The 19351-nt window shown below is 38.4% G+C and overlaps 1 protein-coding gene and 1 long non-coding RNA gene across 4 annotated transcripts in view; both read left to right on the top strand.

Annotated features, from left to right (window-relative positions):
* The window catches only part of LOC144014762 (vitamin D3 receptor A), a 78671-nt gene that overhangs the window by 20063 nt on the left and 39257 nt on the right, over positions 1-19351 (top strand). The window lies entirely within an intron of this gene.
* On the top strand, positions 402-7298 carry LOC144014763 (uncharacterized). The gene is made up of 3 exons (XR_013282562.1): positions 402-3336; positions 3776-4006; positions 4279-7298. It is a non-coding gene; the product is annotated as an uncharacterized LOC144014763 (long non-coding RNA).

Genomic DNA, 19351 nt, shown 5'->3' with positions numbered 1-19351 from the left:
GTGCTCTATGCTAGCCACCTCAAGAGTGAACAAGCTCTATGCAGCAGATAGAGAACGGCACCAACCACCGCCATACTGTATGACAATGAACTGTGACGAGCCCTGTACTACTCCCTACTAATGTGTCCTGGCTGTGAGGTGCTCCATTATTGATGGTAATGATGAGGGTGGTGATGATGTTTGATAGACTGCAATTATTAAAAATGTTACAAGTCAGTTTATTTATATGAGAACATAGCACCGGAGTTATACTGCTTTAGATGTGTTTGCAAAATGTTAATACAAATGTGAAATTTGATAACTTGGATAGGACGTGATATTGCTATAGCAGTATTAGTTGTCATGCACAAAACTCCCTCATTACAAAAAAAAAAAAAAAAAAAAAAAAAAGTCATGTAGCACACGCTTTTGTTTTGATACCTTACCATCCAGAGCAACATAAATCATAGCATGATACACAGGGTTAGAAATGTAGTCATGTTTTTTTGGATTGATGGCTGTGTATACAATTTGACATTAGACTGTGCGTTATGGTTTATTTGTTCCAAGTAGGCATAAGTGTGATTTTCTTAACTAGCGAAAAGCCATTTTTTTGTGTGTTAGGAGAATTTTTCTTGTCAACTTCACAAAAGAGTTTCTGTTTTTGCCATGTCAGATTTATTGGTCTCTCTGTATGCAAGCAGGATTACGTAACTGTTGGGCTGGTTCTCACTGAACTTGGAGACTTGACGTTAATGTTTTTTTTTTTGTTTGTTTGTTTTTTAAACAGTGAGCTCTTGTTGCTCCCAAATCAAATTCCCCTTCAAGGCAGACATTAAAGTTGTCACAAACTTCCAGTCATTCAAATACCACCTGAGGTGGAGCATGGAGCAGAAACATTCAGGCTGCAGTCTAAAAGTAGCTACACTTGCAAGTTTAAATAGATCGGCAATTTATAAGACACTATGGTTGAGGAAGCTTGCTGTAAGGTTTAATGCGAGTAAGACAACACCTTGTGTGAGTGTAAGCTACCACTAGAGAGTGTTAAGACATCACCATTTCTTCTTTTTCCATTTCTTCTTCTACTCTCTTTTGACGGGTGAAAAATAGTTTTGTTGTATCACCAACTTCTGGTATTTGCCAAACGCCAAAATAAAGTCAGCACGATTAAGGAATGGGGATTTTGGGTGCCCAGTCCAAGCAAGCACTAATTTTATTAATAAACAGTGTACAATTCACACTGTAGTATAAGTCGCAGGACCAGCCAAACTGTAAACAACTATACAGGACAAATTCAGCTGTTATAGGGATGGGGAAAGTACCGATGCCCGGATTGAAACTCACAATGGTTTAAAACCTTTTGAAGAGATTAAATTCCTAAGTGTAACATTTCTTTAGCTCATACAAGTTCTACTTTCCAGATGACATTTTTATCTTACTACTTTAGGTATATTCGTTTTTTGAAAATTTGGTAATGTTGCTGCTCTTTTCTCCCTGTTCTTATTTTGTCCACATTTCTGTATGCCACTTTATTTTTATCTCTTTGGGCCACTGATGTTACCGCACTGTGTGCATTTCCATACTAATTAATAGGAGGATCCTTTGTTGACATTTTTTATTTTAGCGCATGCGCGGATAGCTGTGTGGCAGAAAACATGGCGGACTGTATAGTAACACCATACATGAAGAAAGTTAGCGGGCGAATAGCCGCTATTTAAGCACGTTAACGGCCGAAGGGTGGAGGAGGTTTACGGAGATGTATTGGCGACAATTTGAAACTATTGAAAGTCCATATGAGACGTGGGATTATGACAAAATGGTCCGACTCACCTGTTTCCTGGTCACACATCTGCTTTGGGGACAAATTACTCTTTAATTTAATACAAAGCCCTGTGCAAAACTGGGTAATTATTCTTCATTGAAGTGTAAATCCGTGCGTGCTGTCGAGTCGCGCCGGGAGTGATGTCATGCAGCCGACAAATTCGCCCTTCGGAGGACCCAGCCTTGTGAATTTGGACACAGGCAGACTATCGCATTACATTTAAGTTTGTGGAAGTACGTCACTCCAAACCAACCCCTCAAAACAATCAACAGTCAACAATAAATAGTAGTGTTGTTCCGATACCGATACTGGTATCGGCAGAGGTGCCGATACTGAATTAAAACAGTGGTATCGATGACTACTCACAAGTAACATGCCGATACCATTAATTCCAACGCTAATATAGGATTTTGGATGCAACATCTTGTGTCTTGCTGGTACACGACATTCACTGATATGTGATATATTCACTGCATGCCGATCTAAGATATCCTATTGGCCATTGAATGCTCTGAACCATTGGCAGGACAGCTTTTTCATGTTGAGGAAAAAAACCTTAAGTATCGGTATGATATTGGTATCGGCCGATACTGCAAAGGTGGGTATCGGTATCGGTATCGGGGGCCAAAAAACAGTATCGGAACAACACTAATAAATAGTTCCATGGGCGAATTATATCAACAAGCTCCACAGCTTATTCTTGATTTATTTTGGGAAATGCAGTGACTTTTGTACAGTAAGACTTGTCCTGTGTGAGAGAATTTCAATGGCATCTGGTCTAGTTTTAACAAATGAATATCAAGAGCTGACAAAACTTATTTATTTATTTTTTAAATTAATTATCTTTTTTTTTTTCAAATCCAGTCTTGGTGAAACATGCAGCCATTCTATGTAGCACACTAGCATTGTAGCACCTTTAATGGAGCTGTCAGGATGGAACTTATAACTATAGATACTGCGTATACACAAGGAGTGAGATAGGCAGGTATCAACACTAGGGGTGTGCCAAAAAATCGATTCATAAAAGAATCGAGATTCTCACTTATTAATCGAATCAAATCGATATTAATATCCAAAAATCGATTTTATTTAAAGCTACTATATGGAGGATTTCCCCCCAAAATATCTTAACAATAGCTTTTTTTATTTGACCATTTATGACTGAAACATATTCTAATTAGTAGATCAACATCTTAGCTGTTCACAATGGGTACTCCGACAAGCCTCTGGCCAATAGGTCGCTTGCACATGTCGTCACTTCCGCCTCGGATTTCTCGTAGTCGCCATGTTGGGTGGCCTCCATTTACGTAGCGATTCGGTCTAACACGTATCTATCACGTTTGTTTTCTGCGTTTAAAATGGTACATTGTTGCTGCATCGTTGGCTGTTCGAACAAAGCCAAGGGGGAAAATGGTCGGTCTTTTTTTCCGAATTCCGAAAATAATTAGGAACCAGGGCCTGGAGACAGAGGAGTGCGGACTCCGGAGGGAAGTCGTTACTTTGGGCTCGTGTGTGCAGCGATCACTTTGTGAGCGGTAAGCTTGTTTACCTTTATTTAATGCATGAGGATTAATAACGTTTCGACCGCCCATATATGGGCAAGTTGCTTATGTTTTGGATTCATGAGCAAGCAAGTTCGGTAGTACAAGCTGGCTAGCGGACGTTAGCCGAAAGCTAACATCGAACATTTTCACCCAAGTAGTGCCAGTGCAAAGTGTTTACTGCTGAAATTGGATTGATTAGTCTTGGGCTTTTAATGCCGATAACATGTTTTTTTGGTGGCAAAATGTAAACTTGGAAAAAAAAGAGACAGAAGGGGCTGATGCAAGAAAACAGACCCCCGGGGGTGATGCAAGAAAAGACCCCCGGTAGCCTACACATCATGCTAAAGAACTTATTCACGGCCACCCTACTGCGGTAAAATAACCAGTCTTTCCATATTTTATTTGTTTATATATTTGTTTATTTTAACAGGTCGCCCTGCGCCCGTTTTTCTGTCCAATCATCCCGACTGGGCTCCAACATTAAAGTTGGGTCCCAAGTTACAACATCTATGTCTCAGCCCAGTCGGTGCCAAGATATGAACGTGCACAGGAGAGACAAGCAAAGAAAAGACGACTCGAAGTGGCAGAGATTGTTGCAGTTATGCAGCCAGATGGCTCCAGTAACCTGTACCCTCAAGTACTGCTGACATCATTGACTCTGGTATGCCACTCAGAATTCATTACATGATATATTGTATGCATGAGTGAATGTATGCGTTTGTTTGTGTGTGTACACGCACCTTATATTTTAGAGACATTTTGAAGTGTTTATAGAAATAAGTATTTGCCTGTAGCAATGTTCATACATGAAAAAAATGCAACAAAATGTGTACATTTCTTTTACACTGACAAAAAAACTATACTACTTTACTATATTAAACCTATTACTGGTACCGTATTTTTTTGTGATTTTTTCTTTATTTTTTTCTTTAGGGATCTCATGCCACACCGACTTGATTGCCAATGACATGATGGAAACGAAGGCGAGCATCAAAGCATTGGAGGAGGACAACATGCGACTGTTTGTTTGGCGCTAATAAAGGCAGCGTTTATACAAATTCTATTGTTGGGTTTGTTTACAAAGCTATACATAATACAAATGACAGGATTTGACTCAATGTGCAATATGGTCCCTCTTAAAGTAATGGCATAAATCTCTATTATTTCTAAAAGCACAAAAAATGAAGTGAATAATGATTAGATGTAGTAATTTCAGGGTTAAAAATTGAACTGTTAATTAATGTAGTTTATTTTAGCACAGGTGCCTACCATCCTGAGCTGACGGTAGGATGTAATGTTGATGGGGTACGCAATGACTTTCATTATGCTATGTACAGAGGAAAAAGTTGCTCTCTTTTAAATTTGTTTAATGTAAGACAAGTACCAGTACTGTGTTACAGTTTTCCCAATAATCCTTGTTTCACACTTGTCACAAAACCACTGTCCTTTTGGCAGTCTAGATTGGCACACTTCAAGTGATATCATTTGATTTTACAATCTGCTGCAGCACAAAAAAATACTTTATTCCGCATCTTTGAAGTACATGAGCAAGTGGTAGGTGACAGCGGCTGAGCAGGAACACTGGAAGTCCACTGCTGATCTAGTAAATGCTCTCCCGAGCAGTTCAGGTAAGGAGGGGATTTTGGGAAAAAAAAACTCTGGCTTTTCCAACTGGCCAAAACGAGCGATCTGGGTGGACTCGCTCAATCACACTTTGTCCACACCACAAAGTCGCAGAAGTCCCGTCCAGTTAAACTCATCTGTGCCTGAATCTGAAAATATTACAAACATTGTAATGAAAATATGAAACATAGAATTAAATAAGAAACTACAAAAAGTAAAGCCATACATACCTGGTAATACTATTGGTGTTGTCGTGACAAGTGATGGGAATTGTTGCCATCCGGCACCAGACAGAAATTGGGTGTTGTGACAGCCTCCTTAACCGTGAGATCATAAGAAAAGCTGTCAGTATGCTCAGTAGTTACCATGAACACGTTTTATTGTACTGGAAACTGAAACTAAAAATACGTCCTCAGAGTGGTTAACCTTAACCATTTAGAATAAGTTGATTAAGTAACATGTAACTAGTGAAAGGGTAGCATTAAATTTAATTCAGCCACGGGGAGGCTGTGCATAGTTACTTTTTATTCTTATACGCTCTGCCATATTTGCCTGTTATAAAATTGTTAGAAAAACCACATCAGGTAAACCTAGCTGTGCATGTAAACACAATGATAACAGGAAGCCTGAGAACAAATCAACATTTTTGTGTGCAGAATTACCAACACCATGTGGTTTACTTACGTGCAACAGCAACCGTTTCTTCTGATGCGATGTTAAAGTTTACACTCTGTATCCACCCGCTTACAAAATAATTGTAAGCCTCCAGGGATTTGTTGGCGTGTTATGGAGCATGTTGTCAACACGAGGTAGGGAAAGATGTCCAGAGATGTCACATTTGGCCAGCAAGCTTTCTCCGTCAAAAAAAAAATCACCCTTGGTCAGGACGTAATTAGGATCAATCCCGCCACACAGAGACACCTTCTGCCTGTATCGTTGTTTTTGATCTTCCGGTAAATCGTGAAAATACTGCGAAAATTACATCAGGTTGATAAGCTCTACCGTGTAACTCGCGAGTGTACCTTGTGAACCGGCGGACACCCAATATGGCGCCCGAAGGAAAAACTCCCATGATGCATTACGATGTGCAAGCGACCTATATTATTTCGGAAGCGTCCGGTCCGAATCCTTCGAATTTCCCGCCCTCTGTCTGCGGGATGTGATGTCATGCGCGTCCTCGTCAGTTGTTTCCTGTCGCGCGAAGACGGAACTAGTACAGATTTTCGCTGTCCCAGACACCCGCTGTTACTCCGCGGAAGGCTGCTTAAAAAAAATGAAAACAATGTCAAGTGCCAAGAAAAAAAAAAATCTAAACTTGATAGTGACCGACGTCGGGCAAGACCGAGAGTGAACATTGGTTTGACATTTCAGCGGTGGAGAGAGTTGAGATCGGACTTGGATTAGAAAAGTGATTCACAGCTGGCTTTCTCCTCCAAACGGTAAGAAGCGAGTATTGACATTTAGAAAAAAATTTGTTGTTTTCAAATAGCAGTAACCTCAAGATCGATCACTTCTCGGTCGTAACTATTGGGGTGAAAGTGAGGTGGACGGCAACATTTAGCGTGAAAGGGGCGGCAAAGTTGAATGTAATAGAACAGAATGACTTTATGAAGAACAGACGTTCCATTCCGCGGCGTTTCAATCAGACTAAATGTTGCCTTATTTTCCTCCGTGAAAACAGCCTATTATAGCTACATTATGCTAACGGAATGTGAACGGTACTACTGAATGGCGATAACATTCACGGCCGTATCACACTAAGCAGTGAATGGGTCTATATGTTTTTCACAATCGTCAATTTCCATAAATGACAGCCCACCTTTCGGCTCATGCACAATGACGCTAGCCTGGGGGCGACATACACTAATAATGACTAGAATCAGGTTGACGTCCGTCGAGCGGGGTGACTACAATATGTAACTGCATATTAACATCGGAATGAGGTCCAATTAATTGACGTAATTTGCACATCGTTTTGGAGTACAGCACAGGACTGGACTTCGACCGACTAAAGCAATATGATCTGCACGTCCCGTGGACAATTGTTTAGGCGGGATCGAGAGTCTCATCCCGTGAAGTGGCCAGCTTTGTATAAAATTATAAAACTTCTTACCTCTGAAAACATAGTTTAATTGGATGTGAAGATCCTAGTCTTCAGTGTTGAGGTCGTGCACGTACGAGTGCGCGCAGCGTGTACGAGCGTGCAGTTTGTTTTCGGCCACAGGTGGCAGTAGCGATTGAAATTTTAAATCTTCCATATAGCTGCTTTAAATTAGAAATGAAGAAGAAGGGGAAAAGGCAGTTGTAGCCCACATGCTGTTTTTGTGGAAAAAGGCACTTAACAATACAAAATTAATAAATGTTTAAACAAAAAAAAAAAAAAAAAAAAGACACTTTAATGTGACAAGGCGAGGAAAGGTAGGACTCAGACGCAGGAGTAAGGTAGGCCACCAAGGCAACAGGTTTATTTCCGGCCAACAGCTGTCTCCTCTCAAACCGAGAGGAGAACGGGGAATCAAAAAAGTGGAGAACAAAAAGCGCTCCACTAGGGAGGAAAAAACAGGCAAAAGGTACTGGGGACAACAAAAGGCGCTCCGCTAGGGAGGAAAAAGGGCACAAGGCAAAAGGGGTAACTAAAGGCGCTCCACTGGGGAGGAAAAGGCACAAAAACAAGGCAACGTGAACGAGGTCATGAGGACTGTGGGACGCTTCCATGCACTGACTGTGTGACACTTCGGCCCTGAGGGGAAAGTGCAGGTGGCTTTTATTGTCTTGGTTGATTGGTGGCAGGTGGACATGATCATGGGCGGGGACGGGTAATTAGTGAACTGCAGGAAGAGCAAGTGACCTGGGGTGAGAGGAGAGTTAGAACTTTCAAAATAAAACGGGAAACATGACTATGAAAATAAAAGCATGGGCCGTCACGCCGGTGGCGGCGTGACATAATGTCTCTATTTGTCATTTTGTCTTGCAAAGCAGACTGGAGTAGATCATGACAATGTTGTGCATATCTGTAAATTGAAGCAGAAATCATTTGTCAATCAAATAATTTTGAATCGAAAATTGTTTGAATTGAGAATCAAAAATCGATTCTGAATCGAATCGTACACCCAAAAATCGTAATCGAATTAAATCGTGAGACAGTCAAAGATTCTCAGCCCTAATCAACACAGATGCAGAATGCAGTATTTCTTCGGAGAAGATGAACATGTGGACATTCAAGTATAAAACTAGGCACCCCCCCCCACCCCCCCTTCTCATTTATAGAAATCCATAACACAATTCTGATCCTTTTGATCCTCTGTTCGTAACGCTAGATGGCTTTTTCATTAGCCTTCACGTTTAGCGATCCAGGATAGGACGAGGAACAAGTCAAGGTGGCTGTCGATCGTGCTTGGGAACTCCTGAATAAGACCGCAAAAACAATATGACTCAGCGGATTTTATAATGCACAAACTCGATTATTATTATTATTATTATTATTATTATTTGATCCTATCCAAATAACAAATATATAGTCACAATTACTTACCGGCAACTAAAGTGAGCGTTAGAAACCAGTCAGCATCAGACGGAATCTAGGCTTTGAGCGTGAAGTTATAACCTCCCTGCTTGCAGCCATTTATTTCCCTTTCGGTGCAAATGCGATTAAAAAAATAAAATAAAATAATATTTTTTTTTTTATCAGGCCCCCGTCGGGCCGTACAATTTTTATGGCACAAGAATTAACCATCTGCTTCTCTTAATCCTCCTCCAAATGTGCGAAACCATCGAACTCCATGCAAAACACGTTGGTTCTTGCCACACATTTCCCATGATGCAACGCGCAAAACAAACAATACGCCACACAGGATCCTCCTATAGGGTTAGCGCCAGCTATTTTTATCACTGAAGTTGTAAATGCATGCTTACACAATGGATAAAATGGACAAGCCAAAAATCACATCGAATGACAAATGCCGAATGAGACCAAGATGAATCATTTCAAAATTTCTTAAAGACCTTTTTAACCTGCACAACTCCATCCATCCATCCATCCATCCATCCATTTTCTGAACCTCTTATAACGGGAAGAAAAAAATTCAAGATAATAATCTAATTTATTTGTAACTAATTTATATACATGTTATAAGTCATATTAACGGTGGATGCATTTTTAAAATGATTTATGTTGGTCTCATGTTATTGTGTCACAAAATCCTGGCATTTGAACAGGGTTTGGTAGGCTTTTTATATCCAGCGTAAAGCCTTTGTAAACCATTCCATTGTATGTCTGTCACCATCATGTTGCCACTGATTCCACGGAGACAGCCGGTTTACTGTGAACATGTGTGGCTGCTGTTTGAATCAACGTGTGTATGTGTGTATCCAGTGAAACCGGTGTTGTTGTTTTCTGAGGATTAGTTAGTTTACACAGCGAATGAAGAGATGCAACAAGCGGTGGCCTCAGCAAGTCTATAGTTACATTTTGTATGTAATCCTTCCCCCACCATTTGGTGGTGGTTATTAATTATCTGCTTGTACTGTATACAGATTTTGTCAACTTTCCTACCCGCTGGGGAAACTGTCTCAAATTCACCTCCAATGGAAACATGTAGAGTGATAAAGTAAATGAACATACATCACCATTTTTTTCTGATGTACGAAAAAATACAAACCACAGTAATACAATGGAAATTTTTAGGTGCAGAATTAGGTTGGCTGAGTCGTTAATCTTGTCTTGCGCATTTGAACCAGAGTGACGACTGTATGTGTTTCAAGCCCCTGATGCTTTTATTGTCAAAGGGTTAGTTGGCTAACACACAAGGCACACACAATTTAGAAAAGCATACTCTGTTATCAATGTTTTGTAACATTAGCATTACAAGTACATGTAAGGGTGTTGTTTTGACAGTTTGAAATTCCCACCCTCACTCTCACCGACAGCACATACTACAGGTGGAAACAATGACCCCCAACGTACGGTGTAAGCAGTCCAGGCGTTGCCTTATTGTGTGAGCACACTTAATTCCATCAAAGGTCTTTTACTTGTGTGGCAGAGAGGTGGAATTTTAAACCTAACCTTCCTTACCTTGGGACTGCTGCTGAATGCTGTAAATTTTGGCCAAACCCTGCTAAATGTCTGCTAGAAAACTGAAGGAGGATATTTATTGTTTGGCATGACAATGAACCTAATAAGCATACAGCCAAATGAAAAAGGAACTGCTTCACCAGAAGAAATGAATGTTGCAGTGAGAGCCCTGACCTAAATCCACTGGAAAATCTGTGCAGTGACCTTAAAAGTGAGCTGTGCTGTGTCATGCTCTATACGCGAATTTCCTTCACAATCCATGCATTATTTACCTAACCTTTTGAGATGCCCTCACCATATTAGAATCACTTTTGCAAGGAAGTATAAGCAGTGCATAAGTGCGATGGAACGCTTCTACTGGAACTTGCACCAACACCGACATAACTCACTGCACCCATCCCTCTTTCCATGTGTTTATGGCCACACTAGTCACTATTCAGTTGAAGCTGTCGGTTAGAGTCCAGTTCTGTTTTCAAATGTGGTGACCCAAACCACTTGTTTAAAAAATACCTCTCATTTTTTAACAGATGTGGATGTGATGGCTTCAGCAGAGATTTACAAATTCTCCACAGTATCCTGTACCTTTTGATTATGTGTTTGTGTTGTGTTGTATTGGTAAAAGTTGGGTCTGTGAAGGTTGTTCCATGATGTTTTTGTTTTCTTCTATGGGTTTTAATTCTTGGTCTTCATCTAAACCATACAATTACAAAATACAAGTGATAAACATTCAAAAATACAGTTTCGTGTGACATCTGTTTTTGAGAAGATGGCCAAACCTTTGGAATACATTTCATTTGAGATCAGAAGAGTCTGCAGACCCGCCGACTGGCCACATGACTCACAATAATTAAATGTAGATTATTTTCTACATTATTTTCCTAGTGTTTATTTCTGCCATATCAACAGTAGTCATAGCTGTTCATAGTTGAGTTGTTCATAGTTCTAACCAAAGTATTGTTTTTTTTTTAGTATTTTGTTGATTTGTTAAAGCTAATATAATACAAAAGGTTTTGCAGTTCTCAGTGGACAACTGGACACGACTGTAATTTTGTTCATAATATTTTTCAAATGGACACCACACATTTCTCATATGAAACTTGTAGACGAAGCAAGTGGCAGAGACGAGCAGAAAGCTGAGATTGTCAAACCGACGGAGGTTGGAGTCTTGTTGCAAGGGTCGTTTCAACTCTCTCACACATGAACACACACACACAAAAACTGCAGTTTGCAGTGACATGAATTTTGGAAAATAATCTAATTGTGATTTACTCACCACCACATATTCCGATTTAATTTGTGCTTATTTCTTCAAGGTCTTCCAACAAACACAAGCAATTGCTTAATCTTTATTAGAATAGCAATGTCAGATCTATTATGCATTATATTATACTACGATAAAATCAAATATTACATAGTAAATCCAGTTCATTTACTATAATTACAAGTATAAACTTACTAAATATATGACATAGTTTTTTACGTGTTCACGACTATGACAAATTCTGCCGCACAAGTGTCATTAACATGAGCATACTGTACTGTAAACCATGTAAGTATGTGCAAACTACAATTGTGCGTACAAATCTGTGACTTTACCACTTGAACATATCTAACTTATTTCTACCTGATTCAGTGTTTTTTTTTTTTTTTTTTTTTTTTTTTTAAGTAATCAGCAGTGGGGCATGGCTTGATTTTATCTAAATCACCTATTTTTGAACCAAAAATTACTGAAAATAAGCTATTTGTAACAAAATATGTTTGACAGCAGTGATTTTATTTTTTATTATTTTTTATTTTTTGCAAATAATTTTTGCTTTAGTAGAACTCCTTTGTCCACCGTGCCATTGTACTCTACAACTCCTCACTGGTGGGGAGGAGGGTGTAGCATGCACTTCACAAATATGGCACTTTACTGTACTTTAATTTATTTAATTCAATCTCCGGTGTAATAACCTTATTTATTGATTGATTGAATTTTTATTTTTTTATTTTATTTTTCTTCTTCTTCTTCTTATTATTATTATTAATTCAATCTCTGGTGTAATAACCTTATTTATTGATTGATTGAATTCTTATTTTTCATTTTATTACTATTATTATTGTTGTTATTATTAATTCAATCTCTGGTGTTATAACCTTATTTATTGATTGATTTAATTATTTTTTATTTTATTATCTGTTCTCATTGCTGCTGGACATGTAAATTCCCCAGAGGGAGCCATCCCAAAGACAAACAAATAAACTATAGGGATCCTTTTAGTCAAAAGCAGATGTCATCACCTATTCCAAAATTAGGAAAGGCTGATTTTACTTATGTAATTTGTATCTGTAAAACACATCAATCACAGGGAAGATGCTCATATTGCTGTTTTATTAGGGACCCAATGATACTCTTACATGCATGTATGCATAAATAAATATATTTTTAAGATATTTAAAATGAACATGAACATTTCACATCTCTGCCTTTTCATTTACATATTGTATTTCATCATCTGTACCTTGTTATCTTTCTATGTTTCATTCAGTTCAGGCAAACTTCTCAGTACAGAAGACTGAGCTTGTTTGTGCACATTACACCGTCGGTCAGGTTAGGTGTTGTTGTGTTCAGGATGTTCTGTATCTGGTAACTAGACAAGAGCGAGCGAGCGAGAGAGAGTGAATGATTGAGGAATAGAGCAAGATGAGTCATTTTTTCTGTTAGACACTGTTGTTTTCCACTCAGCCCAGTTATTTTCCCTCATATATGGATGCCAGGTAGTGGGTAGGAAAAAAATGATTCTTTTTGTTGTTGTTTTTAACATTCAGTCTAATTTTATAATTCAAGGAACTGTGGTTTTACTTCAGGAATGCGAATTTGATGTGTTACTGTCAAAATAATGTTTTTAGGCAAAAGTAAGGTTTATTTTGAGCCTGAGTTAAATATATAAATCTTCCTTAGTTGTAGTTGAGTATGGAATATTTCATATACATTCATTCTTATACTTTCACTTTACATGGGTGACTGAGCGGTACATTTTGAATATAACATGATGCAACTAAGGATCATCCTCAAATATTGCAATTGATGACATTTTTTTGAGTGCATAACAGTGGTCATCAATCGTTAACGTGTTTATGTTCACAACATTGTAGACATTACAAAATAGTTTTCCCATTTTTATAATGAACATATGTGAAGTGTTGAGTGGTGTTTTACTGTGATTATTTTTTTGTTGGCAAATTAGTTAAACAAGGAAGTAAATTTGCAGGGACTTGTTTTGTTTTGGAACGTTGGCATTGGCCTACATGTTAGAATACTTCTCGGGGACACATTTTGATTTCCAAGTAGACAGTTGCCAATACATGCATGAATACTGCTCTGGTTTAAAAAAGAAAAACAAGATTGACTAAGTCGAGCGCTTACCAGAGTAGTTGATGGGATAATCAATAGATTGAATAGTGACAGCCCTAGAAGAATTTAATTGGCATAAAAAATGACATTTGCCTAAAATTGCTAAAAACTGCAGTGATTAAAAGTTGCACAAAACCCACAGCGATTGGTTGAATTCGTGAGACAGATTTGCCAAATTTCAGAGAAAATCCTGCATGGATAAAATGATAGTATGAAAGACATTGTTACGATGCCAACATTTTGATTTAAATAGCATACCTGTTTAAGTACTTTGATACTTAAACATTACTATTGCAAAAACATGATCAGCAAACAGTTGTTTTAAAGATGGCAAAATATGGAAATTCAAATTCTTCAATTTTTAATACAAAATAATATAAGGCAATGAAAGATATTAAATAATAGATATTCTCTCTCAAAATTAAAAATGAACACAGTAGTACAGCTGTAAAATAAAAATAAAAAGAGTCTCGCAGCTGCTTAGATTTGTAGCCTTGTTTAACAGAAAGAAGAGAGATATTGCTCACTAAATATAGATGTGTAAACAAAACCAGCCCACATTTCTGTTATTTCAACTCTGATTTATTGTTTGGAGAGTTCATAATAGCCTCAGTAGAAAAGTGAAGTAAAAACTTTGTGTGGTAGAGCACAGATGTGTCATTAGTGTAAAATCTACCTGTATAGTATTTATATCAACTTTTGTAGTGATCAAGTTCAGACAAAGTTAAAATCATTCTCTTGTGGGTCACTACAATAATTCCTTTAAGATAGTGCTTCTAAAATATATAACTTCAATAAGTTGCATGAATGGTGTCTTAAAGACATAAGCTGGTCTACAGTTAAAAGTAGTATTTTCACTTATTTCCAAGCACATAAAGTGGATAACATCTTTTTATTCGTCATGGCTCAGCATGAGCTGCAGCTGTTTACTTGATTTTTTTTTTTTATATATATATATTATGAATAGCCATCACATGTTACCCCTATTTCCTCTTACTCCAGCACGAAGGCTCCTGTTGCATATCAAGACAAGTGTGACACAGTTGTGGAGAGATGGCAGAAGAATGTAGCACCTCTGTGATGTTTGCCATCCACTGCCTTATTCAAGTCCACCTCGGCAGTGGTCACCAAGCAAACTGCTTCAGTAGTGCTTCTGTAACATTAACAACTATAAGCCTGACAGAAAACTTGAGACTGTGCAGGTGGCAGAACTGTGTAGCACGGATAAGCCGGACACCTGGTGCCGACTAAAATGTGAGCTAATGTATCGCAATGCATTATTGACATGACCAAAAAGCATCTGTTTTTTATTCCCAATGCTATACATCGCCTAGAGCAGCAACAACAACAACAACAGCAGCAGCATTACTTTACTGTAATTGTTACTTTTGTAATCTTGTACTCTTACAGTGTCATTCTTCTGCTGGTCGACACCTCTCTAGTTTCAAAGCCAAGTAAAGCTTTACTCTTTCACAGAAAAGTTATGTTATTTTTAAACGTAGTCTGGTGTAAAAAATTGAGGTTTTGGCTAACAGTGCCATAACATTTCCATCTTAACGTGGTTTGTGTAAAAAAAGCAGCTTGTGTATTTGAGTTGGTGGGCGGCGGAAACGTGTAGAGTTACAGTTGCATGCTTAGCAGTCTAGACATTCAAGTAGTCATCCACATAATGCTACTTTCGGAGGGATTCATAAAAAAAAAAAAAAAAATTTAAAAATCCCTGTATTGGATTTTACGTTTAATCTCAACTACCTACACAAAACAGCATTAACAGACTTAAATGTGTAAATAACCAAAAATGAGACTCTCAAGAGGAAAATTACAGGGTCTGGTTAAAAGTAAATTATTTTAAACCAGAGCCTTTTTCTTTTCTTTACTTTATTGGGCAATGTGATTGGGGTTATACTGTATATTCAGGGTTAGTTCCTACTATAGCCGTGACTTGTTTTTTGAGCATGTTTGCCATTTATCATTTAGTCCTTGTTCGCCACGAACACGCTCACAGGAACACGTGGGAATAATGCACAAAGGAATTCATTTGTCTCTTTTTCAAAGACATCCTGAAGGCAGAATTGCATGCCGGGAGGATTTATCCCAGGATTAGGCTTGTTCTTAAAACACATGCCCCCTCAACGCTCTGCACTTACTATGGCGCTTTTCCACCGGACCGGTTCCACAACGAAGCGGCATTTTTTTTGTCCCTGGATGTTAGGGTCTCCATGGGACTTTTTCGGGGCCGAGTGGTTCCATTAGATGTAAATTCTTCACATCTCCGGAATCATTTGAGGAACAACCCCCGATGACTGCTCAAAGATGAAAAAAATTCAACAATTTCAACAGGACCACTGTAGGATGTTGTGCTTTAAAGGGACCAGTGTGCTTGAATAGTGAGCCACGCAACTGCTGACTGCCCATCTTGTCTTGTTCCGTCTTATGAGCGGTCACGTGGCTGTCATGTGACTAATAGAACTTCATTCCCCATGCAGATACAAGAAACATTATAGCCTACTGTTAGTTTTAAATAGTTACAGTAATATTAAGTTGAAAATACAACTAGTAAACGTTTATACTTGTATGTGTAATCAAAAAATATATTTAATATTTAGGTCCTTATACGCTGCATTTTTTTTTCTTTGTGACTTATTGCTATTGAAACTGCGGAATACCTTATTATCATCATAATACTGCTCAACCCTGTGATTTTAAATATTCTTCATTAGATGCACCCGGACCGGTAGATAAAGAACATGACTTGAGAAACTAATTTCCTACAGAATGCAAATTTGCAGCACTGTGCTACAGTTGTAGGTTGGCGTCAAACAAAGCTACGTTATGGACCATTTGGATTCATTCATTCTGGAGCAAGGATTTTTTTTATTTATTTTTTGATAAATGGCCACATGATTCCTCAAGCCTTTATAGCCCCAGTGGGAAGTGTTGTTTTCTTGTTGGCCTGAGTGGAACCTTTATATTTCCCCATTTTCAGCTGACATTGCATCCTTTGTTGGCTAGGCACTTGTTGAGTGTTGTGTGGATCATGTTTGGTCCCACACCCTCACTAAAATTTCACTAAAACATCTCCCTCATTTTTTTTCTTGCATGATCATCCAATGTCAGTATTTTTACACTAAAATCACTGCAATTTAGCTTCCTCATCAGATTCAGACTCTTAAGAATTTCATGTTAAGTTTATTTATGAATCACTAAAGAGTCTCAAAAGCTTCATAGGCTCACAGTTCACAAAAATCGACATCCCCGAGTCTAGGCGCCCCATGCAGGGAAAAGGAAAACCTCAGACTATCAATTTTGGGCAAAAAAAAAAAAATATTGAAGGGCTCACTGAGGAAGGATCCCCTTCAAAAAGGACCAGCCTCCAATGGATGCGGAATGGGCAACATTTATCACATAATCTGATACTGTGCAATCAAGTTCTAAACACCATAAGTGCCCTCTTAATGAACAAACTCTGGTGAAATTGTTTTCCTCCAGACCTTTCAAGGTTGGTCAATGCAGAATAATCCTCTACAGCAACACCTCTGGGGAAGTGGTTATGTGCCTCTTGGTTGATGTCGAAGCCATACAGCAACAGCATCACTTAGCTTATCGCCACTTAGCCTCCCCTCCGGATTGTAAGGGCAGTTAAGCGGAGAGAAATGGCAGTAAAACAGGCTAAAATCCACATCAAGGATTGAGGCAGAGAGAGACTACTAGGTGGTTTAACCAAATGCGAGAGTGTAGAACTAAGTCTTATGTTGTGATTTAAACATTTCTATTCTACAGCAGTACTGTAATTTCTAATGATAATTACTACTACTACTTAGATTCGTTCGTGTACAGAGTTGCTGTAATAGGCTGTGTTCGATGGGTTCTATGTAAAAGTCAAGGGAGGATAAATGATGCACCAATTTTGTGGGATTGCTGTCTAAAAGAGGCTTCCATTATGGTTGACTTGTAATTCATTTTTATTGTATTATCTTTTTTTTTTTTTTTTTTTTTACAACCACACTCCTTGCATTATATTGTGTATTCCCCAAGCCTTCCCAAACTATTAAACACCTCTGTGCTGGACGTGTGTAGTTTGTTCTCAGCCTGCTAACCCTGTTTATCCGGTTAATAATTTACCCACATGCTTCACCTTGTTGGCCCTTTGGCCCCACTCCATGTCAACACAAATATAGCAAAAGATAGCTGGACATTTTTGGTGTGAAAATAGTCGGGTGGCTGTTGCCTTCATATGGAAAATTATTATAGAGGCCATCATTGATTCTTGGCCATCTTTGTTTTTAATTAAAAAACAAAAACATTACAGTTATACATGTGTGTGTGTATAATTATAAATCCATTATATATTGCAGTCATATTTCTGTCCATCTTCTTAACTGCTTATTCCTCACAAGAGTTATTTTCATTATTTGTACACACAAGCATTCAAGTTTTCCAAATTATGTAGGCATTTGACCCCCTTTTTAATTTGGTGATATGATTCTTAGTCTTATTGCATTGACATGTTTATTTTCACATTTCTTCCCCACCATGAAAAGATGAATCATTCCATAAGAAAGTTATGTTACTACATAGTATGTATAGATTTAAGAAACAATCGGAGTTAATGCATTAATTAATAGCAAAGTTCTGCTCAGAAATCATGTGTCGAACTATCAAGAAGGAAATCACTTGGCCTGTTTCTGATATAGTCTTAGTTTAGATAGAAGGTCGGAGGTGAGTCTGGGTGCTTGGTGATGTGATCTCACCATAGTGTGCTGAATGAGAGATCTTGAGCTATGTTCACAGTTCACACTACAGCTCGTTTCCAATTTTTTTGTTTTGTTTTTTGCCTATATGCGACAAGCATCTGATTTATTTATTTTATTTTTTTTATTTATTTCAGTGCAAACAGTACAGTATCATTTATTTTTCTTTCTAATCGGACCCGGACCTGGAAGGGTGACTACTGAGTACTGATTTTGAGTAAGAGTGTTGACTTTACTGTACAATAATTGACTGTAATTTATTGGTTGTGGTTATAGTAGTAATTCAGCCACACACAGTTCATTGATTACGTACGGCAATAATGTGATGTCAGTTTTTGTAGACATTTCCATGAAATGAGATCGAGGAACGTCTGCTAATATCACCAAAATATTTCTACGTCCTCCAGGCTTGAAATGAGCTCTACAGACAGGACCATATTTACCTCTGTAAAAAATGTGCAGTGTGATGTCGGTTTTTGTGTTAAGCCTGGTTCACACGGCAAGATTTTAAAATCGACAAGAAAAAAAAAATCGGTAAAAAAGTACAGTTAACAGTTTTGAATATACAGTGTGTGGTGTGCAGCCACGCAGTAAAGTCAACACATCACACACACAAACACCCCCCCCCCCCCCCCCCCCCCCCCACACACACACACACACACACCAACAGACACACACACACACTAATATAATTCAGGAATATTTCAAGGTTAAACGGAAAATCTCGCAAAACCTCTCAAAATTAAACGTGACTTCAGAGTAAACAAACATGACGGACAAGTAGCGATACTTTGTGGTTTATTTTAGCTGGAAAAATGTGGCATAAAATGAAAAGGTGTTTATATGCTGCAGGATGGATGTTGCACCATGACTGTTTTTGGTTTGGATTCCCCACCTCGCTTTCTGATTGGCTGCACGTCACGTCACTGTCAACTGGCTGCATTCTCGTTTATCCTTGGGGTACACCACACACAGTGAGAAGTCAGCCAAAACAATCCAACATGTTGAATATCCACGATTTGAGATTGGAACCGGCCAAACATTCTTCCAAGCGGCTGAATACACCACACATGGCACGATTATTTGTTAAGATTATTTTTTGGATATATCGGACCGTCCTTACAATTGTCGGGAGGTGAGATTCTGGGCTGAATTCTTTTGCCGTGA

Source organism: Festucalex cinctus, chromosome 2, assembly GCF_051991245.1.
Source record: "Festucalex cinctus isolate MCC-2025b chromosome 2, RoL_Fcin_1.0, whole genome shotgun sequence".
NCBI classification, from domain to species: Eukaryota; Metazoa; Chordata; class Actinopteri; order Syngnathiformes; family Syngnathidae; genus Festucalex; species Festucalex cinctus.
The sequence above is the reverse complement of the archived record's forward strand: the minus strand, read 5'-3'. Positions and strand labels throughout refer to the sequence as shown.